The following is a 14,492-nucleotide window of genomic DNA, read 5'->3' as shown; positions in this document are numbered from 1 at the left end:
AAAGACAGACATCAAGTATTTTTTCCCCCAGGCATTCCCTGAGCTGATTGTGCGTCTGACGTAGCCCGTTTCTGATTACGCATTGGAACCCCGGAAACGTCATTGACCATTTAAGGGCAAATCTGAAAGCGCCGAGTATGTCTCTTCTACTCAAAACCAGGGCGAAACATAGTCATTTAAACGGAATTCTCAGTATATAAAGTATCATATTATACATGTTTGTTTGAATAAGGCATCTCCTAACCGCTCACCGGCTGAATCGTGCCCAGCGCTCCTGCGCCAGTATGTGAGGAATGCGGAAACAATGGCTGTGTTTCCATAGATGTGCAGCGTGAACGCGCTAGCTGTTTCCCACAAGGTGCGCGAATGAATCTTATCGTGAACAAGGGGAACAGTCTAGGATGAAATGCTAAACACACATTTAAATGCCGATGACATGCTATAACTTTCCTAAATTTGGACTATGATGGACATTTAGTTTATTGTCATTTTTCATGACAGTATTTTTTTATTTCTTCAAAATCTGCTTTTGTATAGATACACCAAGACCATTCCTAGAATCAATATTTTTGATTAAATCCGAGAGCTTTCTGACCCTTCATAGACAGCAAGGTTCCTACCACGATCAAGGTCCAGAAAGTTACCAAGAACTTCAATAAAATAGTCCATGTGACATCAGTGGAACAACAGCAATTTTATGAGGCTACTAGAAAACTCTTTGCAAAAGAACTAAAATAACAATTCTTCTCCTCCACATCACCCTGGCAACATTTTAGAAAGGACCACGATGCATGCACGTGTTTCCCTGAATGTAAACAAGGTGCAGTACATGCATGTTCTATGTTAGAAACACCGCGTGCATGTGCTGTTTAGTGCTGATCAAAGCATGTGCATGCATCATCATATTCTCCAAATGACATGAAGAACTGTTGAATAAACTTATTTTAGTTTTTTTGCATACAAAAAGAATTCTCGTAGCTTAATAAAATTACAGTTGAACCAGTCAAATGGACTGTTTTGTCAATGTTATTGGTAACTTTCTGGACATGTGTTATACAAATTCTGAATGGATTATATAGTTATACCCTAGAAAGTGCGGAGATATTGCTCCATTTATAATCACTAGTCACTCGTCAAAATCTCTAAATGTAATAATAATAAATGAAGATCTCTACATGGCTCAATGAATCTTTTATTTATGTTGTGTCTACATTTTGTAATTATAGCAGGATTCAAGAGCACGCAAAACAGCACTGGACATTTTTTTGAGTTTTGGGACTTTAACATAAATGCCAATGATTGGCTGTTTTGTTCAAGAAATCATCAGTTGTGTCTGTGATTGGCTAGATTGTTCAACGCTGCAAAAACATGATGCAAGCAGCAACCTTTGGTGCTGAGGTTAAGGCAAACATTAAGCAATTATAACACAATTCATGACAGCAAAAATGGGAAAAAATCTTTTAATTAACATGCCAGTGTCCAATAAAGTCATACAAACCAGTGCAAATTGCAGAATTGACATGAATACACATTGTGAAAATAAATATACAAGCAGTAATAGAAACACTGAAATGCAAATTACACAGAAATACATTTGTGCTACTATAAAATCCAAATTCTTTTAAAAAGCATGACCAAGAGAGAAGTATACAGGAATAGATACACCTACACAAGCTGACTCTAAAAAGCAGTTCAGTATTTCTAAAAGCACTCATAGGCAGAAACTCTGGGCCCCTGCTGAAATTTTCCCTTCCCATAAAGCCTTGATCTGTGTGTGCTGTAATGACTAAATACCACCCAGTCTGTTTCTGTTTGACTCTGGTCTCTGAGGTCGTCAGGTACATTCAGGCTTGCAGTGGCGCTTCTTTCCACCTCCACCCAAACGAGCAGCCAAGACGTGATTCTGGCCAAGTTTATGACCCACCCTGCAGAGCAGACCGAATTAAATAGACAGTAAAAGTACAGCTTGTGAATGCTCTCATTTTCATTGCACTGTATAAGCCTTTAATCAGCATTTTATCTCACCACTATAAACACATTGCTCATGCTTAATTAAAGCGACCAATTACTAGGTTACAGCAGATGCTGACAGTGTGTTTAGAGAAAGGGGCTCTATGGCTCACCAGTTTACAAAGAACAAGGAAATTGCTGAATGCACTCCAGAAATTATCATATCATTGCTACTGTATCAATGTCTTTGACAAATAAGGGTATCCAATATGAGGAAAAATGGTTTACATAAAAGTATGTATGAATAAAGTATGTCATTTCGATTTATGTCAGGTGGTGTGACCATCGAGTAAAGAGAAATTACTACATCTGAAGTTGTTGCAAAAACACAACAAATGGCAAAAATTTATTAAATGAAAAATAACGTTTAAATGTAAAAAAAAAAAAAAGTAAAAAAAAAAAAAAAATAGAACAATTTTTAAACTGTGTATTTGGTCAGTTTATGACAAATTTAATATCACACACACAAGCGATATATCTAAATTAAAAGTGATATATAAATAAATAAAATATGATAATATTATACAATATTTTTCAATAAAATATAGTACTTAATGTATCTCATTTTCCTTTCCATTTTTTTAAATTCAGGAAGATTATGTATTTTCCACCTTAATGTTCTTGATCACAAAAATATAAAAATATTTTTAATTCAGGAGAGTAATATTAATAATAATAATAATATTCATAAAATATGTTCATAGAAGAGGTATTATTACCAAAAAACACAAATACAATTATAAAAATAAACAGATATAAATTAATTTTATTAATAAACAATATCTTTGCCTTTGTTGTTTTCTTTATTCATCGGTCGTGATTATGATTATTTTAAATCCTTTTATGTAAATCACTTTGAAATACCGTTTTTTTATGCATTGTGCTCTATAAATTAAACAAATATAGTTACAAGCAGAATTTTGTAGGAACAGTAGTCTGTTCTCATGAAAGCCATCCCCAGGTGATGGACTGAATGTGACTGCTGCAGGAATCAGCTGGGTGAGCGCTGAACTGAAGGTCACGCTGGAAACAGGGAGTGGGTGAGCTTTAAGAATATGTGCTATTGTACAGCACGCTCGCAACGCAGCTGACCAGACAATAGCTAGCTGTGTGTTCCTCTCCAGACGGCTGGAAAAAGCGTGCACGCGTACTCAGCCCTAGAGGCGTCACACCGCAGCACAATGGCAGCAAAAGACTAAAAGACTAAGTCTGCCTGAACGTGACTGGTGACTGGAGCCGAAAGTGCTGGCGAAAGCTGACGTCAAGCCAGAAAGTGTGTGAGAGAAAAAGGGAGGCGGTTACAGAAACAGAGAGCCTTTTCTTTCACTTGGCAAAAACCCTGGCTGATTTAAAGTTGCTGACAGTATTTAGTTCAGACGGCAGGGCTATTAATAGAACGTATTTTTAGCACAAAAGGAGCTACATATATATATATATATCTCAGGGAGTGGTGGCCTTGTAGATAAAATAAGGGGTTTCTTGATTCTGTAATGGATGAAAAAGAAAAAAAAACTGATTCTTTTGCCCCTCCTGTGGTTCTGCTGAACTGGCCTGAAACATTTTTGCCGTGATTGAAAGCGCAACAGAGCCTCTCTTTTGTAAGTTGTGTGCAGTGCTGGATGGTTGGGACTGATTGCCGTGCATCTTAGCCATAATTATAGACTTGTTTTAAGCCCCCCACCACCCAGTTTAGACTGAAACTATAACCAAAAAGTCCATCCAGACCCCCGAACTTACCACATGAACGCAGTGATTGACACTGAAACCCACTGTCTTTAATTAAATAAAACCACACCTATTATACTGACCTCTATGTGTTAGGGTCAGTGACAAATACGGGCGTCCAATATAAGGAAAAGTCTTTTACAAATCTAGCTTAACATGCTTATGGCAAATCTTAGAAACAAAATCTTTGTATTCAATTTTTTTTCTTTTTTTAAACAACTGTCTAGTGAAGAGTAATTGCATATTCTCTTGATTTCCTTTCCATATTTTAGAGCTGCTTTACAGCAGAATTTGGATTTGTCTTGTATTTCATGGTTAGCATCAATGATTTTGTTACTTTCATGTTTAAAGTGGCTTTACAAGTACATTTTAAAATAAAATACTATTTCAGTCTTTTTACTTCAATCTTAAGCACTTAATTCAATGTTACTTGCCATTTCTTTGTTTAATTGTGCAGCAAACAATTTCGGAGTCATTTTTTTCTATACCATTTTTTCTGTGCGTGAGCATGTTGATCTAAAGCATATGCATTTATGCATTTCAAATATTTCAAATAGCTGAAATGCACGATATTTCCAATATTAATCATATTGCATATGCATAGAGAGCGAGAGAGAGAGAGAGAGAGAGAGAGAGAGAGAGAGAAATGCATATGCAATATGATTAATATGATTATTGTATATGTAAAACACACACACAGCACTATTAGGCACAGTAGATATCCACAGTTGATTCTAGATATTTCTACATCTAAATGACATTATAAAACAGAGACGTGGCAGTTCTATTTCTATTGACTGTCATGTCAGTGCTTCTGTCTGAATCTGGCCTGCTGTAATCTTTGTTCTTTTGCGCTAACACAGATGAGAGCGTGGTGTTGTAAGCTTGCACCTCTGATGTCTCGTCTTTGAGAGAGCTGCTGCTGCTGCTAATTTGGTCTTGGATCGAGAAGAATAGGCAGACGTCTGACAACAAACGAGCGCTGCCCATTCTTCATATGAGTCATGACCTCCTCCAGAGCTCAACAGACTCAGCCTTTACTGCCATCCGAAGTGTCAGACCATCTGCAGTGGAGACACCGGTGATGAATCAGGAGAACATGTGGTGCGTAATATAGTTTAAAATAGCTTTTCTAGATCACTTTCACAAAAGGAAATTACATCCAGCTGAGACATTTATAAGATAAGGTATTAAATCAGATCTAATCTAGAATTGCATGCACCGACTCAGACAAGACATCATAAGTGTAAAATGTGGCACAATCATGCATCTGGCAGAGCTTTTCATTCAAAGAACACCTATATATTACAGTCGGCTACGTTTTTAGCAAGTGTGAAACAGAGAGCGATATCATGGTAGCAATTAAATAAAGCCTGGATCATGGGTGGTCTCATTTAGTCTTATATGGGCTAGTGCTACCCAAGATAAAATGATTGTGTTCTGTTTAAAGTCCTTTACAGTGGGGAGATCAAGGGCAAAATCTCTCTCCTGGTGGAGATTTTATTCAAAGCCTTTACAAGCACAACGTGGCAGAGTTTTCTACTGGTAATTTCACTGCCTTTTATGGCTTCACACTTAACTCTGTCTTAAATATTCAATATGAAGTTGCAGTATAATTTGACCTTTTAAGTGTTAGGCTTTATTAATGCTGGAAAAAAAACACAATACACTCTTCTATGCAGCATATGCATGCATTTTCATTAATAAGAGCTGAAGTACTGCTATGGTTTGAGCTTTATGTATTTCTAAGTCATAAGCTTTGTTCTGGCAAAGACAACAATGCATGGACTATACTCTTTATATTTAATAAATTGCATGCTGTTTTTTATGCATTCATGCATTTTCTCTGGTAAAGGCTTTGCTATATTGCAGAATTGCTATGGAGGGAGTTTTTGAGTGTTTGTAAGTGATGGACAATGACCATGTTGTCAAAAACAATAAACATCCTCCTCAGACATCCAAATATGCATGTATGCTGTATTTCTTTGGATGTGTGTGTGCATTAAGTTGGTAAGGTTTTGCACTACTGCTATAGTTTAAGCTGTATTTCCAAGTCATGAGCTTTGTTAATACTGACAAAGGCAACATACGCATGCACTATACTGGTGCAACGAGCCAACAAGTGTCTGCTAGAGAAGTGTACACGTCATGCAAAAAGTCTGCGTTCTATTTTTAATGCACTACATGCATGTATGTATTTATTTTAGTATGGGTTGCAGCAGTATTGCTATAGTTTGAATTTTATACAAACTGCCGAAGACAACCAGTACACAAAAATATCCACTTCATGCTAATAAGCCTGTATGCAGTTTTTCATGCAGTGCATGCCTTCAGTTCATGCATGACTTTTTTTTTCTTTTGAAGTCTTTCCAAGCACAGCTTGCCTTTCACATAAACGCCACAAACATTGTGCACTTCAAGTGTCCTCCATGCTCTGCTGAGGTCTTTCCGGGGTAACTCAAATTCACCAACAGTGGAATTTCACCTCAGGCTTCACTAACACAAGAGAAGCCATTGTTTGGCCCCATGTGCATGTGTCTTTGTTTGAGGTGGCAGTTAATTAAAAGGTACGCGCAAAAGCGGCAGGAAGCCTTTAATGACAGAAGGCCTTCATGTGGACGTTTCAGAGTGAGGTTTACACTCACGCCAACAGGTCTGACTGACCCACAGAGTTGAAAGGAATCTTTAAATGCAGCCCATTTGAACTTCACCCATCCCGAGCCCCAGCCGCAGTGGATAGGTGGTTGGAGGGGTTGGGTGGGCTGTGGGACAGGGGGAGAGAGAGGGAGAGACAGTGGGAGCTGCAGGGTGTGGTGACTAAAGCCAAACTGCAGAAACAGGTCTATGTGAAGGAAGGATACATAGACAGTTTCTGTTAGTGGTTGTCATTAACGTCGCAGAGGTATTCCCACTTGAGACTAATTGTTAATCACTTAATCTTGACTACAAGATATATCAAACTTCAATTAATGGAAAATTAAGATGAAGATTAATTTCATGCAGAAGCATACCTGTGTCTGATGTGCTTATGCATATGGTGAATATAACTAATCGTGCATAAATTAATATTTACATTTAAATCTTACATTTCCTTTCCCAAAGACAAAAACATTCATAAAAAGCAAAAATATTACTTTAAATAAAATTTATGAATGTATTTTTAATCAATTTAATCAACAATCTTTCTTAAGGCATCTTATTAATTACACGAAATATATATTTTTTCACAACTTAGCATAAACAAAAGCTAAATGAGCTATAATATGACAGTACAATTTGCACTTTAGATACAACAAATAATTTTTCTTTATTAATGTTTAGTTAATTTAACCTCATATAGACAATTTAGAAAGTCATATTGAGTCCTGTTTCATGTTTCATGTTTTTTTTCTTTTCTTTTTTTTTCTTTTTAAATATGCATCATATTTTCTGTTATGTACTAACTCTTTCTGCAGTTAGTCAGTATCCAGACATCAACCCTCTACTTTCAAATGAAAATACTGTTTAAACTTTAACTAATACTATTAGTGAGAATACTGTTTAAACTTTAACTCCAATGGGCACTTGCTTTTAGACTGAACTGAACAAAATAATCATTTTGACAATTATAAAACACAATTTTTTTTTTCAGATTGGTGCTATATTGCCCCATAGACTTCATGGAAAGTGCATTACTATAAACACAAAACAAACCAACTTTCTCACACCTCAACACAGACCAAAGTCTTGTAAGTTTGTGTCATTCTGCCTAACAAAACCTGAATAGTTAGATTCATGTGCTCTGTGTATTTTCCAAACTTGTAGAATCTATATAGTTAAATGCACAGTAGAGAAACGCAAAATGCAGGATAGGCTTATAAAATGTCAAGATGACAAAATTGCTCCAAAGACATTGTATATTTTGCTCTTGAATTGGTAGCTATGTGTCCAGAGTTTCTGACTTATAATTATGATAAAAGAGACTGATCCCCCGACCTCAAACTCAAGGCTGACTCAATGCAACTTACCGACACTAAAAATAGAAACGACCCCATTGCCATGCACACACACCCTCTTGTTAGCCCTATTTTCTGACCAACAAAGAGAAGACGGGAGGGGTGTGCGTGTGCATGGTTTTGTATGGGGGTAAGACTAGCACTGGAAAGTTGACTCATTCAATTGTCCCACAATTGCTCTTGCTGCCCGAAACTCTGGCATCCAGAAACCAGAATCCTGCTCTATTCTTCAGGATATGTTTAGCATTTCCAATGGCTCCCAATGGAGAGCTGCTCAGTAAGGGGAGGAAGAATGTGCATAACAGAATGGCCAGAACATTCCAGACAGGTTTGCGTACAGTGGCTACGACTGGGAGACATGTTAATCTGCTTATTTATGGACGCTCAGAAAGATCCCTGGCTGATTCATTAATGCCACAGGCTGGGAAAAGTGTCTGGACAGAAAGTGCTTCCACCCGCTCATCATAGGAGTAATGACCACCTCACTACTGGAACTAAATAAACTTCACACAGAGGCTTGAAATGGAAACGGGTGCTTCGGTAGAATAACCACAACAACACAACCCTCCTCCCAGGTTAGAAATGCGGCGAGAAGCTCCATATTTAAATCATTCTGTTCGTCTACAGACTTCGGCTAAACCCAAACCACCCTAATACGCCTATCTGGCCTGTACACAGTCAAACACTCCTCGAAAGGGCGCTGAGCGTCTCCCTTCTCCTTCATTTTCAATATAAAAATATGCCTAAATGCTGATCCCACATAAATGTCACAGCCTTCTAAATTAGTACCAAGCTGCACGCTGAAACAGTCATATCTGATAAAATGTTAAATGGGATATTTATGGCCATAATAACACAGTGTGCACTGTGACAACACTAAAAGCAAGAAACCATAATGAAAGCTTATTCGTTATATTTATTCACACACACACACATATATAGAGTCTGGTTCCATATTTTCAAGATTATCCTATTTAAATCAGTGTGATAAATGAATTTGAATCTGTGAGTAGTTAATTACGTAATGTAATGGATTACATTACTAACTACAATTGCTGTCGTGTAATTTGGAATCAGTAACAGACTACAATTTTTAAGTAATTTATTTGTGGTGAAACAAATGCATTACTTTTGAACAGAGAATTCCACCAATCAGAGAGTAGCAGTGAGCAAAGATGTTTAGCTCCGCCCACTAATCTAGTTGCTCCTCTTTACACTTTGTAAATACTTAAGTCATTTGTATACAGATATGTTATGCAATAAACTGAAAATATATTGTTTTTATAGATACAAGCAATAATTCTCTGTACGTTTTGGTTTATGTAATTCGCAGTGCTTCATGGGATTGCAGTTCTTTCACTCATTAAACCCATTAATTACTGTCTTATACCTTTTTCTCTTTGACTGATTTTCATATATTTGCTTTGAATCAAATTATGTAATGCTGTGATTCTCCTCATAGCTGGTTGGTTTGGTTCATGGCTAATTAATTGAGCTGTTGATGTCTCCAATTGACCTCAGTCTTGGGTTCAAGACAAATGAAAGTGAGAAAGTTTAATCTGGGAACTTTGAGAAAACTTGACACATGATGTGTCTTTCAAATTGAAAGTGCCTAAAATGAGTTTTGTAGTATCAGAGTTTTACAAGTATCTGAGTGTCTCCTGATTTACACAGAAAACAGAACTGAGACAGAGAGATGTCCTAAACATCTGCAGTGTGTGTACGCTGATAGTGAATAGTCAGAGACCAGAAAGGGTCATGAAGACTAAACACATTTTTTAAATATTATTAGATATAAATGTGGACAATAATTTGGCAATTTTGCCTTCTTGGTATATAATTAATGTCACTTTTCTTTCTTGACCGTATTTTAAATATATGCTGAATAAATGTTGTAAACAGTGAAGCTCAATTAAATATATTTTTGAAATGGAAAATATATTTAGTTTCAAACTTCACTGAACAAAATACATTTCAAAATGTATTTTAGTGGCAATAATTCAGGCTTATTCATTATGTTTTTTCATTCAAAGGAGTTATTTGTTCACACGTGTAAAAGACAACAAATATTGGATTTAAATATATGGAGGGCAAAATATATTTTAAAATGCTTTTAAAAATACATTTATATTTTTAAAATATATTCTTAAAATATGAAAAAAGGCCCAAAATATATATTGTTAGAAAATATATTTTGAAAAATGTTATCAAATACATTTTGGGGGCATTGTTTGTAATTTTTAAACTGCATAGGGATTGGTACATCTGCAAAAAGTACTATTATTATTATTGCTTTAATACAGATTAACATAAAATACAAAGGTATAGTGAAAGCTGACATGTCCTGCAGTGTGGCATAGTACTCTTAATCTAAAACTTTTATTTTTAAATAATTTGTCAATCTCTAGAACCATTTAAAATAAACTAGTGTAAGCAAAAGATTGTGAAAAAACACAATATATCATATACAGGACTCAGTGGACAGGTTATATCTAAACCCCACCTCCCCAAAACAAACTTTTAATAAATCTAAATAAACATAAAAATATAACTTTTGATTAGAGCTAGTCAAACTTTACCAGACTGAACCCTGAAAAGACCCAGAAATTCACAGAAATTGTTATTCCCTTGAAATACTGTCCGTAGCTCCGTGATGATTGTGTTTAGGGAAGTGAGGAGGTGAAGAGGTCAAGCCATGGTGTAACTGTTTAGTTAGAAACAGGACAGCCAGGTGTGACTGAATCTACCTCCCACTCTTAAAGAAGACATGCAGCTGTTGTCATTTAACAGCATCACTCTGCCAACACACCTGCTTCTGCCCACACACACACACACACACACACACACTGATGTCACTGTGAGGTCAGCAGAAACTACGAGATCAGCCATGACACGATCCTGCAGACAGCAGCTTTCTCACAGCCTGCAGCACTTTTACCACTGCAACAACATGCGTCACTTCAGGAAAATTTGCTTTGACATTTTTAACAGTTACTGTCACTGACTACTATGGAAAAAAAGTGTTGCTTCAGTCAGTAAATCTGTTACTCAATTTCTATTCCTGCCAGAGTTCTACATAAATTACAGATCTGTGTGCTTGTATGTGCATTTTTTATTTCTCTTGAAAATGCACGACCGGTATGCATGCACAGGGTAATGCTGTAATTTTAAACTGGCTGATATGAACATGAATATGACTTTGAATATGATGCAGAGGCAGCATGCTAACTTTTAAGGCAGCATGCTAACTCAAATGAAAGAAAGTGCTCTAATACATAAAGCACAAATATGGGAAACTCAGAATTGACATTAGTATGTTGTTTGAAAATGACGTTACATTCAGATAAGCATAAACACATACTAGTGGAAAATATTGACATGTTGCCATAGGTCATAACATGAAAATCTAATTAGCATGAAGTATTAGCATTTTGAAAAATGAATGACCTGATACTCATTAGCAAATTGACATACTTATGCACTGTGTTTTTTTTTTCACAATGAAAAAAAAGGTACACTTTAAATTTCTGGATGATGCACTTAACCAGAAAAAAACAGTGTGGCTTGTTGGAAAATTCACGCTCTTCATGGTTACAGCTATTGATACTATTGATACAGGCTACAGCTACTGATGTTGAATGACAAAATAACCTTTTATAATCCATACTCTACAGCACATAGTGCATATTGTATAGTATATGATTTAGGAATAACAACTAATTAACAACTCCTGACTGTTAGATAAATGCCACAAATGTAAAAACTGGAGGTAAGTCATGGTCTGCTGAGGCAGATGGGTGTGTACAGGGTGTGCAGGATGTTTCAGGGATGATGATAAAGAGTGAAACATATTCAGATGTTCAAATGACAACTGATTAACTGAAAGTCAACGTAGCTTTTAAAGCTCTGACTCAATTTACCAGTCAACTGTTCCTGGGGGGAACGGACTTGTATAAACCTATAAAAGTTGCATTCACAAGAAAAGCCATTTGCAAAATATTTGCATGCTTTTGCATGGTTTGAGACAGTCACGAGGAAATCCCACCCTATGTGCATTTTTTCTGTCTGTCTGTCTGTCTCCTCCCAGTCTCCCAGACTATAGCTCAGCCCTGCGACTCCCTGAGCGTCTCTGTCTCTGTCTCTGTCTCTTCCTCGTGGGCACACCTCGGTCTGCTGAGAGAGTGGGCGAGAGAAAAGTTAAAAAAGTAGCGGGCTAGAGAGAAAGTTTATCAGTCACCAGTGACTCACAGAGGGAAAACCCTGGCTCGTGTGCCAAGATGGCTTACGGGTGTTACTTTCCAGATGGTATAAACAGGACCCTGTTTAGTGCTAATGCTCTTTCTTCCTCATGGTCTCACTGCTACAGACAGACTCACTGTTAATGACTTTCAGACATGACTTCCTCTGCTACAGACAAGAGATCAGCAGCTGTGCTTCCTTGTATTGATTTCTTAAAAGTATCTCAGTCATAAACACCCGTTATAACAACTTTATAACTTTTTACGCTGTATTTTGCAATCCTATAATCAAGCTCTAGATCATATGGGTCTGTCGCATCCTTCACAATGTAGCACTCAGAAATGCCTTGCAACTTCTTAAACCAGCATCTTTTGTTGGTTTTAGCTGGTCATGTTGATTTCTTTTTCGGTTTTAGAGGGATTCTGAGCATTTTTCAACTAGCTGCATAGATAAAGCAGCTAAACGCCATCTATGCAAGCCAGGAAGACCAGTTTAAACCAACTAAAACAAAGACTAGCAAACCATTTAAGGTTTGTTTAAGCATGTTTTTATAGAAAAGATGTATAAATTAAGCTTCCATCTTTGGAAATGTTTGCACCACTATCTTGCTTACTTTCTTTAGCGAATTAAATGGTCCCTGTGAAAATAAACCGTGCAATTAATTTGTTGTGAATTCAGATAGCCAAAGTCAGGAATTTACACAGGACTGGCTGCAGCAGAGAAGAGAAAATACATTGCGTATAACAAGATATGAATCACCTCCCACAAACAGCACCAGCAGCTTGTGCAAGGGCGCTCTGACTAATGATTCATCGGATTTTATTGGAGCTATTTACATCAAAGAAGCATACATGCTTTTGGCTGCAATGCTGTCAGATTTGGAAATATGCACGCATCACACACTAAGAATAGAAGCGATACTCACGTATTCCTTGACATATGGCATTGCAAACCATTGCAAACAAGAAAAAGAGAGAGGATTCAAAATCTTACTGATTGTAATGAGTGTTGGAATAACAACTTGAATCATTTATACAGCCGCAAAGTCTCATTTCTTCAGAGCTTTATGATTTCATAAAGGAGTTATTCTCATGTGACACTCAGCGAGCCGGATTTGATCTAATATCTAGGATTTAAGGGATTTTAACCTCCCCAATTTGAATTCATTTGTCTTTGTGGATCTTTATGTTCATTCACTCTTCCAGGATCCCACTTTGTGAAAATATTTCTAATTAGCAATTTGTCATTCTCTTTCATTATCTCTTTTTTTCATCTATTTATCCATCCATTCTGATATTTTACTGCGGTAAATGAGAAATAAGTGAGTGATGTGTTATCAGGTCACGTTTAATGCTTTGCACTCCATGGTAATAAACAGATCCCCCAGAGAATTCCGTTCAAAAAGTTCCTCTTCCTGTTATCGCACTCCAACTTTCAAATTTAAGACTTTATTCTTTGCCGCTTTGGTGACAAACGTCTTTCCACACATAAGTTGTGTAACTGATATTTATGAACAGCTGAAAACAATTTGCAGATCTTCTTAAACTAGCAATTCATAAATCAGTCATTGAATTAGATTGAGAAAATTGCTCTGACTAATGCAATTCACAGAGGCCTCGTAGCTTCTTATCAAACTCAATCTGACGGTCTGCTGGTAACACCCAGCCTTGATGTGCAGCCAGGACCCTCAAAGACTAATCACTACTGAAAAACACTTACCAGCGTGGGCTGGTTTACTGCAAATACTGAAGAAGAAGAAAACTTGCATTCTCAGTTCGGTTCTTAAGTACAGATCACAGGAACCCTTTGACATGAAAGAAGTGTCAGATTGAAGTTGTCACTGAGTCATGATTGTGAGTATTCAGAGCGCAGCTGGTGTATGTGAGTAATATAGTGTGCAGTAAGACTATGCGCTTGAAGAGAGTATGTTCAAAGAAGCATGAAAGGGAGACCCCGGTAAGTTTCCCTCTGGCTTCCTGTAAGAGCCAGGTGTGAGTCAAGTAAGAGTCACACGTCTGATCCGGGTTTGGACAGATTTGCTTATTAGATCACAAAGGCAGGATAAGTGTTTACAAGACATGAAAGAGTTTAAATGTTGCACGTGTCTATTAAGCAAGCATTGCATTAAAAAGATCAAATGAAAAGTATAATAAAATCAAAAGGAAATGCAGTTACAGGTCAGATTCAGTCAACACTGTTGTCTCTGCTGAAACTTTGCAGTGTGTACATAATATCAAAGATAAAACCTCATTTCAAATTATGAATGTGTATTATGTATTATGTGTACAGAAAGCAAGCATAAAGCGCTCACTTTATATTTAGTGAAGCTATCAGTTCACTGACTAAGAGAAAACTCCTGTTATAATAAATAAAAACTGTACCGCACAGTGAATCTCTTATGTCACAAATATGCACAGGCAAACATCACTGACACTGTACTATAGATATGTAAGTATCCACGAGTGCCAGTGCTTTTTTGACAACACTAAAATTATTCCAAACGTGACTGAGATGAGTAACATT

The sequence above is a fragment of the Carassius gibelio genome, chromosome B11, assembly GCF_023724105.1.
Source record: "Carassius gibelio isolate Cgi1373 ecotype wild population from Czech Republic chromosome B11, carGib1.2-hapl.c, whole genome shotgun sequence".
Taxonomy (NCBI): Eukaryota; Metazoa; Chordata; class Actinopteri; order Cypriniformes; family Cyprinidae; genus Carassius; species Carassius gibelio.
Note: the sequence above shows the minus strand (reverse complement) of the source record.